The sequence below is a fragment of the Engraulis encrasicolus genome, chromosome 2 (genome assembly GCF_034702125.1).
Source record: "Engraulis encrasicolus isolate BLACKSEA-1 chromosome 2, IST_EnEncr_1.0, whole genome shotgun sequence".
Classification (NCBI taxonomy): Eukaryota; Metazoa; Chordata; class Actinopteri; order Clupeiformes; family Engraulidae; genus Engraulis; species Engraulis encrasicolus.
The window spans coordinates 1,920,632-1,945,433 of NC_085858.1; the positions used below are offsets into that span (position 1 = coordinate 1,920,632).

Here is a 24,802-nt window from a genome sequence, read left to right on the forward strand (position 1 = left end):
ACCATGAAAACAATGGGGAAAAAAAATCAGAGCCAATTGATGAACCTCTGCTTTTTTCTTTAACACCATGAACTCTGTTTTTTGGACGACCCACCTTAGCTCCAGTCCACGTTGTTCTTGGGTTGGGCGTATCAGTCAAAACTTACAGATAATGTTATCCTACTGCTACTATACAATGTATACCATTCAAAGAGGGGAAACCGTGAGACCTTTAACAAATGGCTCGTGCTGAGTTAAAACAAAACAAAACAAAAAATAAGGAGCAAACACTCAATGTTTAATTTCAATTTTGTATGACATTCAAATAGGGAAAAGTCCTTTGCGTAAGAATGTTTAACAGAATTAATTGTTTAAGGAGTCACAACTCAAGCTATCATTCATTCATTCATTCAATCATTTAAAAATAAAATGTATACATACTGTTGCATAAAATTGTGATTTGAAAAGTCATGTTATTAAAATAAATGCAAGGCAAGGCATCTTGAACATTTGCACATGTTGCATTATTAAGGCACACAATAACTTGATATTTTGTGTTGATTTAGAGGAGAGTAGCCAGCGCTAGTTCTACAAGTAAGATTCGAATGCCACATGTGCATTTTGCAGAGCCAATCAGCAACCACCACTTCCCTTTATAGTGACATGTCTAACTCTTTCTGTTGCAGGTTCGGGTGGTTAAAAATCTCCTCCTCCATCCCCACCACCACCAGGTTGGTCCAGTCTACCTGTCTGCGGGGTTAAAGGTCCGCTTCCTGCTGCACAGCTACATCAGGCTCTACTGGCGCAAGAAGACCCGGGCTGATGATTGGACCTACGCCAAAGACTGTCTACCTTCTGTTAAATGCATAGTCAATTATCTTCTCATTAAATCGCATTTAACTAATTCCTCTCTCTCTGAGTCTTAAGGGCTGAAATATACTTACTTCCTATTTTATTCACCAAAGTCACCAATCCCTTGTGATACTATAGTAGGGTGTAAATGTGCTACTTATAATTTGAAAAATGAAAAAAGGTTGCACCATGCATAGGTTTCTTTATTACAATGAGGAAGGCAGAACGCCGAAACGCGTCTGTGTAATAAAGAAACCTATGCATGATGCAACCTTTTTTCATTTTTCAGTTTTACAATATTTTAGTCAGCACCCTTAAAAGAAGAGAAAAATTGTTGGGTGAAGCCTGCTCCAACCTTTATGAACTTTACTTATAATTTGGCCTGCTCTGATTTGTATTTTTTTCTTGTTACTCTGAAGTGTTAAGACACCTATTGATAGTACGTGGTCAGAAGTAGTAACTTAAACACACACACAAACGAGATACTTCAAAAACATTGAGACAACACCATGGGAAAGGATGTGGGGGATGCCATGTTGTCCCTTGTTATAAGTAGTTAAATCTTGCACTGTGGTCGGCCGGGAGTATGCATGAGGCACAGCAGACTTGTAGTTTGTGCAGTTCCACCGATTCAGTGATGCAGCTGGAGAGCTGGTTGGTCCAAAACCTGGAGAACAGAATAAGATTTTAGTAAGTTATGTGTATCACAATAACTTCAATATTCCAGTAGATCAGTTGTTTCTGAAATACCCCAACCAAGACCCTCTGGCACCAACAGCCATGTCATGTTGAAAGTAATTTAAATAATTTTTCTTCCCCATTCTGATGCTCGGTTTGAACTCAGGTGATCTCAACTATGTGTACTTGCCTAAATTCACAGAGTTGCCACCATGTCATTGGCAGATCAGAAATTTCTGACAATGAACAGTTAGAAATATATAAAATATAAAAGTTTTAATATAGAACTTAGTTTTATGTTGTCTGTTAAACAGATATTGCATTAAACATAGTCTGTGCATATTGTGGAGATATATTTTGTGTTTATTGAAGTATTTTTCAAAATGTTATTTTTCAAAAGGGCTTTGGCATTAACACGTCTCGATGAGTTATGAGGAATATACAATGCTCAGCAATAATGAGCAAACAGCTTGACAATTTCGATGGGTGAGGACAAAGACAATGAAGGTGTATGGAGAAGCTTACCACTGATGTGTTCACTGCCTTGCCATAGCTCAGCTTGGAGGTCAGCACGGTCATTCAACAGCAACTGAAAGTGGGGGAGAGATTACATTACATTACATTTAGCTGACGCTTTTAACCAAAGCAACTGACAGTTAAAGGTTAGGTTGAGAAATATAGTTTAGACAACTTCCACTGTGCTCCGTTAAGGTTAAGGTCAGGAGAGTTTATATCAGCTGTATTTAAAAACAGACGATCACTTCTGCCCGCTGTCTTTCCCAAGACGCTTTTGGCAATTACAGATAACTTGTGATCGGTTGTCTTGAGATTTGTTTGTGCACATGAGTCTGTGTACAGAAGTGTAGACCACGTACATCCTTTCGTTTTCACTTAAAAATCAAATGAAAGTGAATGGGCATAACATAACTGCAGGATAGCACAATATCTAGAATATGTATAGATCACTGTCACACAGATGAAAGTACTCTTATTGCCATATTCTTGGGCAAGTAGGCTTAAAGACGTAGGGAAATCAAATTTAAATGTCAAATCATTCCGGCTTAAATATGTACATAAAAGTACTCTTTATCAGACGATATTGTCCAAAATTTCGATTTTTTTTATTTTTTAAACTAAATCCCGTGTTCAAATCTGTGTTTCTATTTTCGTTATCTAATGCCGGCCAGTTAATTATACGTCAGCTTGTACACCTAAATTCGGCCAATCATATCGCGTCAATCATTTTTTTGGGTCATAGCATCTTGATTCATATGTCGCAGCTTATATACGCAACGGTTAATAATTCACCCGGAACCTTCTAAAGACGTCGATGGGTACACTTCAGGACCAGCCGTACACTCGGCTACACACCCAGCTGTAATGGAGCCTCACTGTTGTGTGCCCAAATCTCAAAGAGAAAAAAAATCCTACTCTGGACACAGGACAGACTTTCCACCGTTTCCTCAAAGGGCAGGCACTTCGGCGTGAATGGATAAATCACATCCAGAGGGAATCTGGTCCATATTTCAAGGTAAGATGCGTAATTATGTCCAGTCACACCATTGACTGTCACGCATTAGCTAGCACAAATAAGCTAGCTCGCCAAACTTGTCATGACTCGCCTAATGAAGCGAATGCCTCGATGAAATAAATGAAAATATGAATGCGTAATTACACAACGCTACATTTATATGATATTTCCAGATCACTATTTCAAGATTATGCTTTCAATTGTTGTGGTAAGCGATCCGATGGCCACTAATGGTGTGCTACCAGAACCAGTATTTATAGCATACTAATGCCTAAATCAAGTTGTTTTGCTAACAAACTAAAATACGTACATCCTGGTATTTATGGTTACAGATCAACGCTGAGACCAAGGTTTGCTCTGAACACTTTGAGAAGCAGTGCTTTGTGAAGACCGACAGTGGTATCACAAAGCTTATAAAGGATGCTGTGCCAACTTTGTTCGTACTCGTGTCTTTTAAGCCATTGATGTGCGCAGCTATTCTGGACTTTACGGTCCCATTCACTTCAATTCATTTTTTTTTGGCGTTTTACATATTTCGGACCGTGCGGACGCCGCTGTACTCGTGCGAGGAAAACAACAATTGTCTCGGGTGCTAAACATGGTCATGGAACGGCTTGCTTAACCAGAATGGTGTGTGTTGTGTCATTTCGAAGATAATTAAAGAAAATCTTATTACAATGGGATTTCTCATAGGCATGGTTTTGCATGTCTCTTATCTCTTTTCATGTTGACTGAGCTATCACCGTTACAAGTTTACAAGGTGCACAGCGCACATATGTATGCATACAAAAAGGAAGAATACATTTCACAGTGTAATTCTGCAAATAATTCACTTCAAAGTTAAGTGTTATTACATAGGCACCATGGTCATCAATATGTGTGTAAGAACAAGTGAAAAAACAAATCGGTCAGTTTGTCAAAGAGGAGACGGTAGATATGCACCATAATACACAGTATTCATCGAAATATGCTCATGAGTTATATGCTGAAGAAATACTGTACGCACAAATATCTATTTACTGAATTAGACTAATCATGGCCTATCAGAAGTGAGGTAACATACACGAGTGTAAAACTGTCCTTTGATGGGCCTTGAACCCACAACCTGTGGAATGGTAGGCATGACTCCATCCACTAAGCTACCACAGTTTCAGTAAAATTTGTTTGACCAGAAAACTTCTTGTTGTGCACATTATCACAGCACTAAAAAATCATATAGGCCTACAATCATTTCTTCATCATACTTCAGACAATGAGGTAATGGTGCAGGGAAAATATATTTTATATGATTTATTGTGTTAAAATGCACAACGACGACATATCTTTCTGGTCTTAACATTTCTTATGAAACTGTGGTAGCTTAGTGGATGAAGTCATGCTGTCCATACCATAAGTTGTGGGTTCAAGGCCACTCAGCATTCAACTTTTACTCACGTGTATGTAACCTCACTCCTGATATAGGCCTACATTATAAGGCTTATTGGGAAAATAAATATTTGTGCCTTCAGTATGTCTTCAGCATATCTTTCAGGAGCATATAGCGACACATACTGTGTATTATGCTACATATCATCCACAGTGTGGCACTACTTATTACATATGTGGTATGATCTGTTAACTTCAGAGTTACTTATTTTCAGAATTACAGAAAGTTCTGATCATTCTGCACATTGTAAGATGAAATGGTGATGACGCAGTGAACATGCTAAGAGATATGAAACCTGTCCAATCATGCAAATGACATCCCACTATAATAAGATTTTATTCAATTTTCTTCAAAACAACACAACACATTGCAGAAATTCTTGTAGCCATCATATGTAGGCCTATAGGATGTAATGGAAGCATTTACACATTGTCAGCAGCGCAAGCACCCTTTTCTCACAGACCCTTGATGTGCCCTACAGACAGACTTGAAGTACTTTGTACATGGGCCCATCTAAAACATGCAGTACAATGTTAAGATTTTGTTTTTTAAGTCTTAACCTACAAACATGGAAAAGACAGAGGAGATGGAAGACATTGGAAACTTCTTGAATGTAGCAATCCCATTACAATAGAAACAACATGAATTGTTTGCCAATTAATGACTATATGTAGTAGCCTAGCCTATAATGCAACCTTTGTTATATAGCCTAATAGTGAGTTAAATTGAATCCGAATGTCTCAGCGTGCCCTACAATATCGCCCCCCTGTGGCCACATTAGCTAATGAAGATAATGTTGCTTGAGTGATATGTGGCCGTCAGTATTTTTCCTTCATATCATTCAGAAGCATGGTGTGATGCATACTTTGTACTATGGTGCGCATATCTACCATCTCCTCTTTGACAAACTGACCGATTTGTTTTTTCACTTGTTCTTACACACATATTGATGACCATGGTGCCTATGTAATAACACTTAACTTTGAAGTGAATTATTTGCAGAATTACACTGTGAAATGTATTCTTCCTTTTTGTATGCATACATATGTGCGCTGTGCACCTTGTAAACTTGTAACGGTGATAGCTCAGTCAACATGAAAAGAGATAAGAGACATGCAAAACCATGCCTATGAGAAATCCCATTGTAATAAGATTTTCTTTAATTATCTTCGAAATGACACAACACACACCATTCTGGTTAAGCAAGCCGTTCCATGACCATGTTTAGCACCCGAGACAATTGTTGTTTTCCTCGCACGAGTACAGCGGCGTCCGCACGGTCCGAAATATGTAAAACGCCAAAAAAATGAATTGAAGTGAATGGGACCGTGAAGTCCAGAATAGCTGCGCACATCAATGGCTTAAAAGACACGAGTCTTGTTCGTCTGGACTTCAGAGAGGCCAAAGATGAGAATCATCATTCGTAGACCGAGGTTAGTTTGTTCAGTCAATATTCAAAATGTACATGTCTTAAAAAAGAGAATAGTTTGCCATAGGAATACATTTTAGACAAAAGACTTAGAGAATTAATGCATATGCTGGATATATATTTGTTTGCATTGATCATGTCCTCCTGAGTCATGAGCCAAAGATTTCAAACTGTGATGCTATTACATTGCATTACATGTAACTTAGCTGATACTTTCATTTTATTCCAAGAGACTTACAGTTGTTATTTGTCAGGGTATTGGTTACAGTCCCTGGAGCAATGTGGGGTCAGGTGCCTTTCTCAAGGGTACTTCAGCCATGGAGATGTAGGGAGAGGACAGGGGGATTCAAACCTGCAACCCCCAGATTGAAAGACCAACTCTCTAGGCCACGGCTACCCCACCACTAGGCCACGGCTGCCCTGTATATATTATGACTCTCCTGTCCTCCTCTCCTGTTTCTTTTTCAGTATGGATTCCATGGAGGTGGATGAAAACCAGCCTGATGAGAGAAGGGATACCTTGAGGTATGTTAATGAATTGCACCTTAGTTTGTAATTCATTACTGCATCCCGTTTTATATCAGTTAGGAATTGGCAGTTTGGTCACAACTAGTGGTGTTGTCTTTTTGCCCTTCCAGCAGAGGTACCTCCTCTACACCCGTACCATGATTATGCTGTTCCACCACCAGAGGCCAGAGACACCAGAGGAACAACTTGAGGCGGCTCGCAAGCACATCATTGAGCAAGACAAGTTAATAGCACAACTTAAAGATAAAAGTGTTCAGTGTGTCGGGATTCCAGTGTGATGATGGTCAGATGTCATTTTACACAGGATTCCCAGACTATGCCACCTTTAAAGCTGTATATATGGCTCTACAGCCCACAGCCACAGGCATGGTTGGATGGAGTCAGGCTCAAAGGCTTACACAAACAGAGGTACAGGTCATCAGAAAGGCATTTAATATCCCTAAACTAGCAATTATGGACCAGTTCTTTCTCTTCCTCTGTCGTCTCAGACAGGGTTTTGCTGAGCAGTGCACTTTGGTGTGTCACAGTCAACTGTGAGCAGAATCTGTGTCACCTGGGCTAACTATCTATACTTCATGTTAGGAGTAGATTAATGTATGCCTACTTGTTTTCAAAACACTTACCCAGACACCAGAGTCATTCTAGACTGTACAGAAATATATGTGCAAACGCCTAGTTTGTAGGTACTTGACTCCGAAATCTATTCCCATTACAAGGACAACCCAACTTTCAAAGGCCTGATTGGAATTGCCCCGTCTGGTGAGGTGTCATTCGTTAGTGACCTGTACACAGGCTCCATACCCGAGAAGGAGATTACAGAATTGTGCGGCATCCTAGCAATGCTTGAAGAAGGCGATTTAAGTCATGGCAGACAAAGGGTTTCTAATTAAGGAAATGCTATCAAAATTAAATGTCTCCCTTGTGACTCCACCCTTTTTAGGCCCAAGTGGCACTTTCAGTGCAGATGAAGTCACAGAAACACAAACAATCGCAAGACTCAATCGCAATCGCAAGATAAGGAGAATAAAAGAGTTACACATATTTGATGGCGTCATACCCATGACACTAGTAGGCTCTGTTAACCAGATGTGGGCTGTGAGTGCAATGTTAACAAGCTTCCAAGGCCCATTATTCTGATTTTCTGAAAAATTATCAGTCACAAGTGAAATAGGAAACATAGATTGAATTGATGTTTATTTGTACAAATCTGTCATGTTTGAAATGTACATCATATTCATGATATCATCTTATTGTACTAAGCTTAAATGATATTATTTATTATATATTGTATTATACAATTCATACATCATTTCTCCCAGTAATTGTAATAAAGAAATCTGTGAAATGCAATCCTTTGTTTTGTTGTATACTGACTTTCTTAGCACAGTGCAGGCAGGAAGGAGGAGGAAAAAAACTATCAAGTTTAGCGTTCATCTCTTGGTCATGGGAAAGCTCCACCTGTAATAGATCAGAAAACAAAACATTAGAAAAATGTTGTTTACAGCATATGGGTCAATGACATTTTTTGTGGCAGAGGTCAGGTGATGTAATCACAGCTTGTACCATATTATATTAATTATGTAAATTACTTACTTTGAGATGTACAAAATAATATTTTAAACAATCCAGTAGATGATTGAATCATGTTGTGACATTAACGTACACCACCCTGATAAGTTTGCCACTAAAAACATCAATGACCAATTTGCAACAGTGTGTAATAACTAAGTCTTTGAGTAACTAACACCAAAGGCACCATGGCACCAGTACAGTAATCATGGACTCTCAGTGTAGGCCTACCGAAACTGACAGAGGGCAGAGGAACACTTTGTAATATCGCTTGAAAAACTGTTTCCAATACAGCAACATGTCACAAAGTAACTTACCAAACAATAGTGTATTTTGTCATTTTGGAAGCCTTGGTTTGTCTGCTATGCTTACTTTATCACCTCACCATGTATGGCCATCTATGATTTTTTTTTTTCCCTCCCCTCGAGGTTTACCGTATGTAGCCCATGTTATGCGTGTAGGTTTTCATCGACAACCTCTGTCGATGCTCTTTGATCTGAGTATCTGGGATAGGACCATCAACACTTTGCCCTGTCTGGTTATACTATTTGACATGCAACATGCTTCACCATATTAACAACGGCATGTTAAACGCTTGGTGCTGACATTTTAGACAGGGGAAGTGTAGGTTATCAGATCGAAACATGTAGAAAGCAGTTCACTGCAGCACGAACTGAGCAGTGTAGCTAACATGGCTAAAGTCTAATAGAAATCTCATTCTTTATTACTTTACCATTGAGTTACGTTCCAGTGTTCACGGGGTTGGACGTCTGTGTCTTCGGCTGGCGTACTAGCGTTGCGACGAGGCAAGGGCTCAAACATTATGTTCGTATGCCTTCTACAGAGAAAGTTTCTTCCACCCTGGCGGCCTCTTCCATGTCGCGTTCCTTCTTGATAGCGTCGTTGGCGTTGGCCCGTTGCTAAGAGAAACCGGCCACAGTCAAACATGCTTGCACACCTTCTCCGCCTCAACAATCCCGCCCTCTTGATAAACGACCAATCAGATTCACTTTATTCACTCGTGTAAACTCGTGTAAAGTCGTGCTCCACTCGGGAAAAATCTGAACGACAACAGTTGGAACGGTCGTTTCCCTACGTCTTTAAAGGACCAGTTCAGTCAATTTCAATATGCTGTTGTATTGCTCACGCTACCCTTGACTTGTCAGTACTCGGTGATGCCACGAGATATGATTATTATCCGAGATGAGCTTTTCTAATGGGGGCAGCGTTTGTTTACATTTAAAAAAATGTTTTTGCATAGGACTACTCCAAACATTTCCCCGAAAGGTACCGCTGTTTGCTAGTTGTTTGCTGATGTTGTATAACCTTTCGGATGTTTTTGGGTGTATTTTGTTTTTGGGAATAAATAAAAATGTTTTTTTGACATGTAAACAAAGCACTGCCCCCATTACAATGACCAAGATTTCGGAAGAAGAAAAAAACCCTCAGGTACTGACAAGTCCAAGGTAGTGTGAGCATTACAACTGCATGTTAAAAAAAATGACTGAACTGGTCCTTTATACGTGCTGTGCTATGTTAATGGCAATAATTAATTTTATTTTGCTGAGCATTTGGTTAATTTCAATAGAATACTTTGGCACCACTTCTGATAACAGCAGATTAGTCTATGGTTTCTATGTCAAATGTGTTCTTATTTGGAATGCGTTGTGCACACTGCTTATAGCCGCCCGTAACGTGCTTCAACAGGGAAGGATAGGCAACTTGCAGCCTGTTTAGAACATGTAGAGTAAGAATAATAGCGATGATCAGGACAAGATACAGCGGATTGAATTGCTTTACTTTATCTGACTCCCTTTACACGAATGGGATGGCTAAATAGGCTATACATTTACTGAGGTCCCTACAAATGCTATACAACTAGAATTAGAGGTGGCTGCATTCACACACGATTGTGAAAAATATGTTTCTAAATGTTATTCGGAACCCATAACCCAACACAAACACATAGTTGTGAAGTTAATGAACGTATATTGCCATCACGTGTATTACTTACCTGCTGCTTATGTTACGGCTTCGTCTTCTGGCTCGGTGTTGTGTTGTTGTGACAGAGCATGTCCACACAGGAGCTGCACCATCATCACCATTTACTGGGTACACAGAAAACATACAGCAGTCATTTTCTGGGGATGATGGTCTCTGTTGTCAGGGAGTTTACAAATACATATAACTTGATATGATGAATAAGTTATTTGCGGAAAGTTGTGGCCACTGAGGGGTACAGTAAGAATGCACACTTGAAGATGTTCAAGTGGTTCTTGGGGATTTATTATAATAACATGTAATCTATATGCATGTGTGTGGTTTTATGAAAGTGAAACAGAAATGACATAAAGGAAGAATGACTCCTAAATACTGAATGTGAAATTAGCATGGATCCAAGTATGGTGTACGGGCTACGGTATATTGGTTATCGTGACACCCCTCCATACCTGTAGTCGCTTGGGGTTGTCGGGCAGCTGCTGCTCCTGGTAGTCCTCTGTGTAGTGTGCGGTCAGCAGGTCGTCCGACACCGCCATGCAGCCACCTGCCGTGTTGCGGCCAAAGGTCATCGGGGCCTGTCATCAAGGGAAACGATTGGCAGGGGATGAGCATGATAGGGCAATGCTATATTAAGTCAAACATAACCACATGCACGACAGGACCCTCCGTAGACGGCAAGGGGTGGGTGATTAACATGAGCTGAAACTTTAAAGAGGTAATTTTTCCGGACCATCTTACAGGAGGTAAAACTCGCAGTGAAGTTTACCCGACATACTCAGCTATCTTTACCGGACTGGCAATAATATTCCTATGAGTTCACGCTAATTGCCTCTAGCCTCGCTTTTGTCTCAATACAACTTCGACTCAATACAAAGCCAATTACTTCCATTGCTCGCCTTGCTTATGTTGCAATTTTGAAAAATTTAGTTGAACATAAAGCACTGATAGTCCTACACAAACTGAAAACCCCCATGTTTTAAGGTTGCTTGTCATTCTGAAGTTATGAGGAGGAAATGATCACAGTATGTAATTACATGTTATTGGTTCAGCAATTCACTTTGACTACAGCTTTGAAATTAGGTGTTAGGCAACAAAGTGTGCCTCTGTGGCAACATCAGCAGACTTGGAGAGGTCAAAAAAGCTCAGTGTCATGGTGTACAGTATGGTTATCCGGTACGGTACAGTATTTTTTTTTTTTCAAGCTGTAATGATTATTGTCAGCACTTTTTAACGTGGCTGATTACCGGTTATCGTGACACCCCTTGTAGAATCAGATTGTCGTAGGCAGGGTTCACGTTAGCCGGCTGTGGCCGGACATTGGCCGTTTTGCATCATGAATGTCCGGCAAAATAAAATGTGACCGGCCAAAATGTCAGACAAAAAAATGAATAAAATTAATCAGTAAATAATATTAGCTCATTTTAAACACTGAATGTTACACAAAACACCAGTGATATGAAACTGAACAAAGACGAAAATAGCCTATGTAAATGAACGTGTAATAGTCTAAACATCACGCAATAGTGTTGCTTGCGCTCTCGTCCCCCACGACTCCCCAATGAAGTTGCTTCCCTTTCACTTGACTCACACAGCTGGCTGATGTCAAGGAACAATTCAGGGTTTTTTTTTGTATTTTAACAGTAAACACAAAGGGCATTGCGCTTGCAAAACCGTTTCATGAAAGAGAGCGCGCTTTTGCTCCCCATGCATACAAGCAGCTGGCTCTTTAACACCAGCCAACTGGCCCAATGCAAATTAATTTTAAGTTTTGCTGGTAGAAAAGACCAATTTACTAGCCACTTTGACCTATTAGGGAGTGTGTGTTTGGCTATATGAGGGAAGGTCCGTTAGATATTCTAAATGTCCGGTATTCTGCAGGTGTGCAGCCGGCCACTTGTCTGGCCAGTAAGAATTCTAGCATGATCTAGCGTCAATCACATCTCACCATGGCTGAAGTGCCCTTGAGCAAGGCACCCAACTTCACATTGCTCCAGGGTTTGTAACATTTTCCTGGACAAAAATGTCTGCCAATAGTGATACAGTATAATGGAATGCAATAATACACACTGTCCCTACCTTCAGAAACAGCATGTCATCCGCATCCATGGCCTCCTCTATGGTGCTGATGGCGTTCATTAGGGAGGCCATGTCACCAGACAGTTTGTCCACGGTGTCCTTCATCTTGCGGCTTTTCTGGTCCTCCTACTCCTTCAGGACGATCACATAGGAACTGGTGGATCTTCTCAAACTCCGCTTTCACCAGACGCTCCGCGTGCTAGGACTGCTTCTGCTCACACAAGACACATGATTTTACACAATCATCTTAGTAGTTGACATATTCATATACTTGTGACTTCACAAATACTGGGAATACTTGTGCATGTAGTGTACAATGACAATGTAACAAAGCCTTTAAAAAATACCTTACCAGAAAGTTTCTCATGCACACCAGAAACGTCGTGCCTACCAGAAACTACAATCTCAGGTGCGCAGGGGAAAGTGACGCGCACGTGTGAACCAGAACATTTTCAGGCGGGCATAAGAAAGTTTCTGGTGTGCACGAGAAACCCTATGTTTATTTTTTTAACTCATTCATGTCAGTAGAATGTATAACTTAATGCATGATTTGACGCTGTGTCTTTCCATTACAAAGAACCTAACTCTCTCATCATTTAAACCCCTCAGCTTATCCTTGAAGGACCTCAGTAAAAAAAAAAACACGCATCATCATCATGAGAAAACATACAGTGATACAGTGTAGACTCAAAACTGAAGCGCTGTCTTGGAAATGGTCAACATTGAGAAGACGACAGCCGTACACTTTGATGTCTTCCTGATATTTCATTAAAACCAACCAGCTTTAACGTGAAGGCAGATGGTTCAAAATTATAATGTTCATAAGTATATAAAAAAACATGCTCGCTCGCGCGCTCTCTCTCTCTCTCATTACGGTCCTCCGCGGCCTCCTTTGTGGAGCAGGTGACATGATCTTCGTGCTCTTCTCTCACACACTGCTCACACACCAGTTCCTGGTCCTGGTGCAGAACAGCAGTATCCTCTCACTGTTCACATCGCTGCGGAGTGGACACGCACATCACAGATGTCTTTTGTGTGTGTTAACAAAGTGCAAAAAAGGAGTGATGACATGGAGGTCCACTATAGTATATATTTTTGGTACTGCTGGTGCACCATGCGCAAACACAAAAAAGTCAATTTGAGTCATTCAGTTCGAGAGCAACACATCAAAATACTAGAAGTAGGCCTACTAGCATCTACTCCGCCTCGGCCAGGTTTCAGCAGCGAATGGGGCAATCTTGTATTCAGAGCTGCCCCCTCAAATGAGTGTGTTGACCACCATAGAACACTTTCTCGGCCTACACACGAAATTCGAATGGACACGCTATAAAATGTGTATATATCATCCAACTTAATCAGTTATGCACCTGGCAAGTTGACAAGTCCTGACAACATATTCTTGAAATGTGTTGGTCTGCATGTGACACCACCGCAGTAGGCATAATGCCTGACTTGCTAACCCATAAGCAAATCAGGAGAAAAGCAAGAACTAATATAGACAACTATGCTGCCCTCTGTCTGCGTTACTGATGCAGAACTAGACAGCTAGTGCAGTGGTTCCCAACCTATGGGTCGGGACCCCCCTTATGGGTCGCCAAAGATCCACAGGGGGTCGCGGAGCCCTCTTGATTTTAAGGGGTTTCGTTTTAAATATATATAGCCCATGTTGAATAAAAGACAAAGCATTTAACTAATAAATGCATAGACGCAACAAATTAGTGCTACATTAAACATTTATTCAATATTTGACCAAAGACGAATTGAGGAATAAAATAACTAAAATAAGTTATCACAGGAAACGGAGGGCATCTTGTGACTCCGTCTCGTGCGGGCGCTCGCGTGGTTGGGTCACCAAAGCTTAAAATAGTAAAAACATGGGTCCCCTAAGAAAAAGGTTGGGAACCACTGAGCTAGCGAACAGTTCAAGAGAAGGCAAGCTGAAGTGTAATTTTGTCCTTTTATTTTCTTTCTTTCATTTCCTTACTGACTTTTCTCTTGCACTTTCACTTTGTACACTTGCACTTCCAATCTCAATACATCTCTTAACACTTCTCTTTACTGTAAAACTGTTAACAGAAAACGAAATAAACATACAACAGTTTCACTTACTTCAACATTTGCACGACACACAAATCTACAAGCAACCCAGCGATCTATTTTCAGTCAACACAACGTGACCTATTTTAGCTAAGTAGAATCTGACTAGCCAAACTTTACAGGAAAGTGAACATCACTTCTTGAGGCAAATAGACAGAAATATACATCAAAATAGCAATGCAATTTCGTTACAAACAACATCCATCACAAAATGATTACTTACAGACTAATATTGTCCAAGGCTCAAGTGTGAAAATATATAAATTGCGGGAGAGATGAAGTCTGTGTGACAGAAAACACTTGAAAACACTGGAACCTAACCAGGAAGTAGATTTGCGCTGAAGGCGCAGTACCGCGAGAAAGTCCACTAGGTGGCGGTATTCACCATAAGATTTACGTGGGAGAAACTAAACTCGGGCATGGAGTTATATGGAAGGCAGAACAACAATTTTGGAACAAGCACATTGGAAACACGGTCATTTCCGAACATCATAGCTACTTAAATTTTCTGAAGGGACAGGTTGACGTAGCAATGGTGCGTGCCCACAGACGTGCACTAGCACTACAACATTATCAAACCCAAGTGGTTGATGATCACATCGTCATGACTCACCTACATTGATGGAGGTTGCAAAGATGACAAATAACTTTCCTCCTGGCAAACTAACCACGTCATTTAATCCTTTCGATTGATAATGGCTGGCATTGTTGTATTGTCTTTCGCGCTAATGTTTGAACTCCCTCAGGTTAATCAAAATAATAAAACAGCTTTTGTGAATGGTTTGGAGACCAATTGACTTACACAACGGGAGACAATGTGAGGAAGTACAAAACCTCACGGGTAGGTTATTCCATTTTCCCGAACAGACCATAAAAAAACAGAGACAAAAAACCTCCGGGAAAACCTGGACGTGCGGCAACACCGCTCAGAGAAATATGCATTTAGCCTGACTTAATAGCTAGATACCAAATGCCCCATTACAAGTTCTGAATAGCCAACCAAAACGGCAAGGTTTCCCCTCATTATCGACTAAATAATGATTAAAAAAAACATCCATTATACACATATATTAACGCATTATGAATACAAGTAGGCTGATACAATAATAACCATCCAGATAAAATAGCTGCAGATAAAACAGTAACACACTTTGGGGTAAACAAAATAGGCCTGCCTACCTACCACTGCGATTGAAATTACACAAAGTTTAAACAACTCCTGCCAAATAATACACCGTAGCCTAACACATGCAGACATCAAATAATTAAGTTTACTCACGTTTCTTCGCACACAAGACACAAAATTAGAGATAAGAATACCCATCTGTCTGGTTCTAACACTAGCTAACATTAAATGGCTACCTAGCTAACAAATAAGGTATCCGTCATCGAAGCTAGCTAACACACAGAGAACATGTCATATTGAATGACAGCGATCATACAACCCAAGTTAAGAAGAACTCGTGGATACTAGAGTTAGTTATTAGTCTAGTTCTACTAAAATGTCAACCTGGCACCTTAGTCAGACCATTGAGAGTGCGAATCAGACCCTGTCTGAGAGTGAAGAATCTTTTTTCTCTGGCTCAACAGCCACGCTAGCAGAGATTCTAGGAATAGTTAGGACTACGTTGTGTTATCTCTCTGGCGCTAGCATTTCAAGCTAGGCGGATCCGATCGATTAGCTATCTCGTTCTATGCTAGCGGGCTGACAAGCATCGTACTCTCATACAATGGTATTGATACATGAACGATCCAAATACAAATTAGTACACACCGGGGTACACAGAAAACATACAGCCGTCATTTGCTGGGGGGGATTGCCTCTGTCTGGCTATATCGAAAAGGCTTCATGCTAATGTGTACAACAACACAACCCATCAAGTAGACCTAGTCACCTGCATCATGAATAGCGGCCTACTAGCTCTACCTCTCTGCTACTACTAGAGCTACAGAAATTGGAGACACAATCTGAGCACAAACAACGTACAGGTACAAACAACGTGTAGTTCGGTCTCACTAGAAAAAAACAATAAACCACTCACCTTTGTCTGCGTCATCCACAACCTGTTGGTGCTCCGTCGGAATCGTCAGCCTGCAGAAACCTAATAACTAGCACTCCAAGTTATATTTATGTATCGGTAGTTATTACAGCTCCGTCGTTAGAGTTGCATTATTACTGGACTGTGTCGTGTTTACGCACGAGTGAGTGGGCCTGTTCTCGCTGCACACACAGAGGCCTTGAATCCCGCTGTCAAGCCATGCCTCTGATTGGTCCCATGGAAAGCGATAACTTGCCAATAAGCGGTGTTTTGATTGGCTTCCATCCTCTGACCCCACCCCCCATCAAAAGAGGGCCAAAATTCGTAGACTTGTAAAAGCGATCCACACTTGTGTGCTTGCTGCTCCGAGCAGGAAGAGGTTCGCACAGCATGGCAAAACAGATTCACATTTGTACACACTCCTACTGCCACACAACTACAAAACATTTATACAGGTACGTTTTTTATTTTAGGAGATGCAAAATATGTGTGCAGATCTACAAAATTAACCTGCAGATGCAAAATGTTTTTCCACAAATACATTGTATCTGGCACATATGTGAAATTATTCCGCACATCTGAGTTTTATTTCTGCAAATACAATCTTTATGGCCTTGTTCTAGTTCCATACACTTCTTCAGCTCCTTTCTTGCTTCCTTCACGGACCAAAACAATCTAGACCAGAATAAGTAAATGGGGCTGTTGTTTCCATTCTTTCAATTGGTAGGTCCGCCATCTTTGGTTCCTGTGTACGTCTCCTGTACTTCCTACAGGTTGTACATGCGAAAATGTGTGTTGCCACTGCTCTGCTGCAGCCTATGATCCAGACTCCATTGGCACACAATTCATTAGTAGTTATTCCTCTCCCTTGATCATGTACCTTTTCGTGATAGTACTTGAGGAGCAAAGAGGATACATGATTAGCCTTTGGCAAGATGATAGGATGCTTCACATTAGGGTGGAGAGTAGACCTTGTCAATCGGCCACCAACTCTAAGGATACCATGTTCATCTATGAAAGGGCACAGACTGTACAGCTTATTGGCCTTGTTTACTTCACTGCCGTTTTGTATACTTTCCATTTCAGAACTGAGTGCAAAGTGTTGAGCCAATTTAATGATGAACAACTCTGCTTCCTGTCTTTCTTCAATGCTCGTAACATAGCTGTAGTCAGACTTGCGGCTACTAAAATGCTTCACATAACGTTTAAGACATGCCCTCTTCCAATCAGAGAACTTTGCAAGTCGATCCAACAAGGTTCTTTCTTCCCTCGCCTTGGTGCTGAACACCTGGACAGCTTTAAGTTCTGGATCCTCTCCGCTGACTTCTCCCACCATGTCATCTCCTACAGGCAGCTGGCTCTTCCACAAGAAGTCTGGACCGGTTAACCAATTAGAAGACATGAGCTGGTCTGCCATTAGGCCTCTTGATGCATGGTCAGCAGGATTATCCTCCGAGGGAACATAGTGCCATTGCTGTGGGTCAGTGAGGGACCTGATTTTTTGAATTCGGTTAGCCACAAACACATGAAAGCGTCTAGCGTCGTTATTTATATATCCCAGGACCACTCTCGAGTCTGTCCAGAAGTACTCTTGTAAGCCATCTAGTTCAAGCTCATTCCTCAACATAACACTTGTTCTAGCTGCCACTACGGCTGCAGATAGCTCGAGGCGGGGTATTGTTGTGACCTTAGTAGGGGTGACACGTTCTTTACCCATAACAAATGAGCAATGAACATCTCCACTTCCATTAATGGATCGGAGATAAGAACACTACGTAACCCGTGACACTTGCATCAGAGAAGTGGTGGAGCTCATAATTCCTCACATTTTCAAAGGTTGGAGGTACGTAACACCTTGCCATTCTTGCTTTAAACAAATTTGGTAGATCTTGTAACCACTGCTCCCACTGATATCGAAGGTTTTCAGGGAGTGGCTCATCCCAACCTGCCCTTTCTTGACAAAGCTTTTGCAGAATTTGCTTGCCACGGAGTATAAAGGGTGCTACAAACCCCAACGGGTCATAAATGGAAGCAACTGTTGCTAGCACTCCCCTTCTGGTCATAGCTTGTTCCTTCACAGTGATTCTGAACTGAAAGTCATCTGAAGACACACACCATTGGACACCAAGAACTCCTTCCATGAGAGGTTCTCCAAGGTCCAAATCCCTGACACTTTGGGCACACTCTTCCTCTGGAATAGTTCTCAACACTTCCCGACTGTTAGAGATAAACTTATGCAGATGTAGTTTGCCAGTGCCACAGAGTTCTCTTGGTTCCTCAATAAGACGAATTGCCTCAGTTTCAGATGATACACTTGCCAGTCCATCATCAACATAGAAATTTCTTTGAATGAACTTGATGCTATCTTGGCTAAACTTCCCCTTTCCCATAGAGGCCAGATGTTGGAGCCCAAAATTGGCGCAACCAGGTGATGAAGCTGCGCCGAATAAATGGACCTTCATTCTGAACATTGTTGGTGGAGCCTCCAGATCACCGTTCTCCCACCATAAGAACCTCAGGTAGTCTTGGTCTTCAGGTCTTACATGAAATTGGTGAAACATTCTTTCCACATCACACATAATTGCAATAGGACCTTTACGGAACCTACAAAGAACCCCCACTAAAGTATTTGTGAGTTCTGGGCCAGTTAAAAGGTGATCGTTTAAGGACACATTCTGGAACTTTGCTGAGCAATCAAAGACGATACGGATTTTTCCTGGTTTCTGTGGGCGATATACCCCATGATGGGGTATAAACCAGGCAGGGACCTTACTCATTTCTTGTTCTGGGACCTTTTCTGCATCACCTTGACTGATAAGATCATTCATGAAATTCACATAGTCTGAGAAATAACCATGATCCCTTTTAATCCTCCTTTTCAGGCACATCAGGCGCTGGTCTGCACAAGGTTTGTTGCTAGGCAGACTTGGCCTTTCTCCTTTGAAGGGTAGTGGCATTTCAAAGTGACCATCTGCTTTTTGCTTAATTCCATCCTTTAACTTTGTAAGGAACAAGAAGTCATCTTGAGAGAAGGAATCTTCTTCTACTCGTTCATTAAAGTCTGACTCAAGCATCTTCATGATATCATCAGGAGCGAGTGTTTCTTTAATCTGAGTTCTGAACACATAATGGACTTCATCTTTTAGCTGATCTGGCACCTTAAGCTGAGGAACAACTTGTTTTACAATGATACGGTGACTTACACCAAAGGCATCGCCATAGTGTTCGCCTGTGTCACCATAGCTCACAATGCTCCATCCCAAGTCCGTCCTCTGGGCAAATGGTTCATTTTCTTTCCCGCAGACAACCTCCCTGGGCATTAGAGCTTGTGGGCAATTGTATCCGATCAGCAAGCCAATTTCACATTGTTTTTGTGGAGCAATATGCTGTGCGAGGTGCTCTAGATGTGGCCATGCCTTTGCAGTTTCAGGAGTGGGAATGTGTGACCTATTAGCAGGGATAAATTCTCGGTTATACACTATTGGCACTGTAAGTTTCTTGGGGGAATTCAACCCTCTTATGTGTAAACCTTGAAGCCTTTGACATGTCACAATTGTTCCCCTTGAGGACATAGTTGATAGCTTCAGTTTTACAGGTTCTGTGGCTGTATCCAAGGCATCTGCCACATGCTGTAGAATGAAGGAGGAATCACTCTGTGAATCCAATAGAGCATAAACAAGAACTTCCTTCCCTGAGTCACTTGACACAATAACTGGAACTATTGATGAAGTTTGGGAGCTGCTGCCATTCTTTAGAACTCTATGGGAAGTAGTATCTGCTGTAGTTGTTTGTAATGTAGAACCTTCTTGACGCACAGCTTGAGTCTGTTTAGAGTCCTGGTCTGAACGGTCTTCATGTAAGCAAGTAGGATGACGTCCGGAGCAGGAATCACAAGTCAACCGTCGCTTACAACCTTTTGACTGATGACCTGGATTCAAACATCCGAAGCACAGATGCTCCTGTTGAACAAACTTAAAGGGGCATTCCACCGGTGGAGACATGAATATGTTACTGAAAGTGGGTCATATTTATAGTAGAATAGTAACATACATTTCTAATTTGGTGCCTTCTTGGCCAAGAAAAGGCAGAAAATGACTTTTTAGTGCTTGTGGATTTGTGACAACAATCCCCATAATGCACTGCGATGCTCAAGTTCCACAGGCCACACCCAGTTATTTGGGACTCTATGCATCATCCCTCCCTCAGCTTGCAGGCAGTGTTGCCAGATTGGGCTGTTTCCCGCCCAATTGGGCTGCTTAGGATGGTCGTGTGTGGGTAAAAATGGCATTTAGCAGAAAAACCTGCCCAATTTTAGCCATAGAAATCAATAGAATTGGGCGGGATTTTGAGCTTCTAGGCTGGTTTTGAGCATTTTTTGGGCTGGAAATCATCGGCCTCATCTGGCAACCCTGCTTGCAGGTGCATCACAGTGGGACAGACATCACTGGAAAGGAGAAGCTGGAGCACACTGCAGCTTAGTTTTCAAGACTTTATTTTGTGCACACACGCGACCAACGTTTCTGTGTTGCTACACCTTCTTCAGAGTCAAATGATAGCAAGAGAGAGACACACATTTCAAGACTTGACATTCACAGGTGATCCTACTTTGTTTGGCTAAATTGGTCTGATCTCATTGCAGGTAATTGACCCCACCCCCCAACACCAGGACAAAATTGTAGACAATTAGACAGCTTGCCAACTTCCCAAAACAAAATAAAAAAGTGAAAAAAACAATACACAAAGAACATTGTCAATAAAACCACAGCTACAATTATTACAAGACCACAGCCGCGATGCTGGAACAATTTGTTACAGAGAGCAAGACATATTGTGTTCCTCATTTATGCCCTGAGGCTCCACTGAATTTAGAGTATGAATCCGAAATGCCTTTCTACGAAGCCTCTCTGTCTAATTGTCTGCAATCTTGTCCTGGTGTTGGGGGGTGGGGTCAATTACCTGCAATGAGATGAGACCAATTTAGCCAAACCAAGTGGGATCACCTGTGAATGTCAAGTCTTGAAATGTGTGTCTCTCTCTTGCTATCATTTGACTCTGAAGAAGGTGTAGCAACACCGAAACGTTGGTCGGGTGTGTGCAAAAAATAAAGTCTTGAAAACTAAGCTGCAGTGTGGTCCAGCTTCTCCTTTCCAGCTATGCCAGTGACTTACTGGCAGTGTTGCCAGATGAGGCTGATGATTTCCAGCCCAAAAAATGCTCAAAACCCACCTGGAAGCACTAAATCCCGCCCAATTCTATTGATGTCGATGGGAAAGATTGGGCGAGTTTTCCTGTAAAATGCCATTTTTACCCGCAGACGGCCATCCCAAGCAGCCCAATTGGCAGCCCAATCTGGGAACACTGCTTACCGGAGCCTCAATGCCAGTGATTTCAAAAGCACTGGGACACTGATCTGTGATAGGTCTGTTAGAGCATTAGGTCCAACCCCCTATGGGCGGGGTTGAAAAGGTGGGAAAAAGGCTTGTAGTCTCAACAGAAATCCACCTCTCTTACACTTCCTATGTCGATGATGCAAAATGACAATTTTTACATCATTGACATAGGAAGTGTTAAGAGATGAATGCGGGTTTCTCCTATCTCAGGGGGAATTGAGAGATTTTTGCAAGACCATTCAAAAGTATGACTGGGTGTCTAGCAATGGAAAGCCTAATGCAAAATGGGTGGAGTGTCCCTTTAAGTCTTTCAGCGACCGGTTGCTCAAGAAACTTGTAACACTTATGGAGGCTGTGCGAGGTTTTCTTACAGAATATGCAAGTGTCATTTATGTTGGTGCTGAAACTTTTGGTATTGACAGTTGGAGTCCTAGAGGCAGCTGAACCTCTGAACTTCTCTGGCTCGCCTGCCCATATAGCATGCTGGGAAGTTACTGGATTGCATGCAATACTAGCCTCCATTGACAAGAATGTTACAAAATAGCTGAAATTTGGAAATCTTTCATGTTCAAGTTAATAGATTGTAGCACTCCTGTTCCATCTCTGGCATAAATGTTCAGGCAGCTTGAGAACAAGCTTTTAGTTCTCCACTGGATCATTTAGAGTAGGGGTCGACCGATACAGGTTTTTTAATGGCCGATGCGATACCGATATTTTCTCCATCACCCTTGGCCGATACCCGATTTCCGATACCCGATACGCCGATACCGATATTGTTAAAAAAGTGTTAAAAATGACAAAAATCAGTACTGTATCATTTTTTTCAAAAATCCTATCCCATCACATTTTCATCACACCATAACGTGAATAACAGGAAAATAACTGTCATGTACAGAGCACACTGAGGAACTAGTTTTTCAAGCATCCATAGCCTATTCTGTATTATAGCCACCTAAAAAGGTATACATAAGGGATTAAAAATTCAAAGGACTGTGGCTTGACAGTGGTACAATAGGCCTAGAGCTTGACTGTAAATTTGAAAAATGTTGGGGATGACCAAGATTATTATGGGTTTAAATATTTATGCCTATATTTTCACCTGTATAGGCGTACCTGATTTACTAGGGCCTTTCACAAAATAAATCAAATCAACTAAATAACAAACAAAAGCCCAAAATAACAAACCAAAGAAATGCAAACAAAACACATAGACAAGTAAAACCATTTTCTTATTTTCATATTATAAAATACATTGCAAAGAATCCCACCAGTAATAAAAACACCCCTGTTCAAAATTATTTGGTCCACCAAACGGCGGACACCCCTCTATTTTACTCAGATTGGAACATTCACTTGTTGCTGAACGAGGAAGTGGCAACATACCGGTGACCAGGTCTGTTAAATGTTACAAAACTGTTTTACACAATATTTCTATCAAATAAACTTCTATGAATTGAAATAGCCAGTTTTCAAGTGATGTTTGTTACTCATTAGAGATCGCTAAACAGATGGAAGTTGACAAATGAATGACGCTACGAAATGCGCGTTTTGAATCGCGGTGGAAATTTACACTGAAACATGCTGGAAGGCACTCGTTACAACGCTAGGTAAGAGTTATGGCAAATGGGGGTGATAAATGACCGAACAATGAACCAGGGAAATAAAAACAGTAGTTTACCCTCGTTGGAAGAGCTGGTTGGTTGCTCAACGAGATGGCTGCGCTGCAGTATGCAGTCTGCATGCTGGTGAGTTGAATGCTACAGAACTGTTTTACAATAATTTAGCCAGTTTGCCAGTGATGTTTGCTACCTATTATATGTCGCTAAAACAGATTGAAGTTGATAAATGAATGACGGTATGAAATGCACGTTTTGAAAGTCGGTGGAAATTAGACACTGAAATATATGCTGGTAGACACTCAGTTACAACGGTAGGTAAAAGATGGCAAATGGTGGTGATTATTGACTGAACAATGAATCAGGGAATTAAAATCAGTACAGAAAATGGATGGAGCTGAAACATTCTCCCTTTATGCCTATACTCATGAACGGCGTGACGTTTTCCATGTGCGTTACGCCCATTTGTGGGGGAAAACAGGCAATGCAAGTCAATTGGTGGTGTTTGGGATTTAATAAATGAAAGATAGGCTAAGGACCTGTGGACAAGCGTTGTTCACGCGCAACCAGTGATGGGCAGTAGCTTCGCTACTTGTAGCGAAGCTACTAGTTTAACTACATTCCCCAGTAGCTTGGTCGTAGCTTCACTACTTTATGTATCGAGTAACTTCCCTGTAGTTGAGCTATTTTTTGTCACAAGTAGCGACGTAGCTTCCACAAAAGCTACATTTTGTCCCGCAATGTTGCTCGAAGAAAAAATGTTGACTCTTTCCTGAGATCTAGGCAGTCACGCCAGGGAGTGCCCCACACTGTCCCTCAGAAACATATCCCCTAGGCCTGTGCCCTATAATGATATTTAAAACATACTGAATGTATAATGAATATCGATAAAGTATAATGAGATCAATAAAGCTTTGTTTAATGAAGGTAGGCCTATCTGTTATTTTAAATAAAGCTGACATTATGTCGGGACAATGTAGCTTCTGGTGTAGTGAACTACATTTCCGCACATTTTTGTAGCTTAGCTCACTACATTTCTGATGGTGGTAGCTTTAGTGTAGTGAAGCTTAATTTATGGTTGAGTAGCTAATAGCTTAGCTCACTACATTTTACAAGTAGCTTGCCCAACACTGCGCGCAACATGCCGAAAACGTGTTGTGTTGCCGGCTGTTCAAATAATAAGGACTGTGTTCATTTAGGGTAGCCGATGTAGCATGTAAGTTGATGAGACATTCGGTTTGTTTTCACCCATAAAGGGGCGTAACGCACATTTAGGAGCAAAGTACCCGGATGGCCGTTCATGAGTATTACATGCACATGCCATGTCATTCAGTGTCCACATTACAATAGGATGCATCTGAAAGTCTAAAACTTTGTGGCAGCCTGCAAGGCTGTTTACTTTACTCCATGAGTGGGGGAGGGGTGACGCAGCTGCGTGCACTGCGGGTCTGCCAGCAACACAGAGCTGCCCGTCTGTAGTCAAAATCTCGGGGTGGGCATATCGGCCGATGCCGATACACTTAATAAACGCAAATATCGGCCCGATATATCGGCCGGCCGATATATCGGTCGACCCTTAATTTAGAGTATG

At 41.4% G+C, this 24,802-nt stretch overlaps 1 protein-coding gene and 1 long non-coding RNA gene across 2 annotated transcripts in view; one reads left to right on the plus strand and one right to left on the minus strand.

Moving 5' to 3' along the window:
• LOC134465748 (receptor-type tyrosine-protein phosphatase F-like) overlaps nt 1-24,802 on the plus strand; it is a 101,822-nt gene that overhangs the window by 46,629 nt on the left and 30,391 nt on the right. The window lies entirely within an intron of this gene.
• Nucleotides 1,347-10,092, minus strand: LOC134459897 (uncharacterized). The gene is made up of 3 exons (XR_010036895.1): nt 10,007-10,092; nt 2,035-2,098; nt 1,347-1,498 (listed from the first exon to the last, which is right to left on the minus strand). It is a non-coding gene; the product is annotated as an uncharacterized LOC134459897 (long non-coding RNA).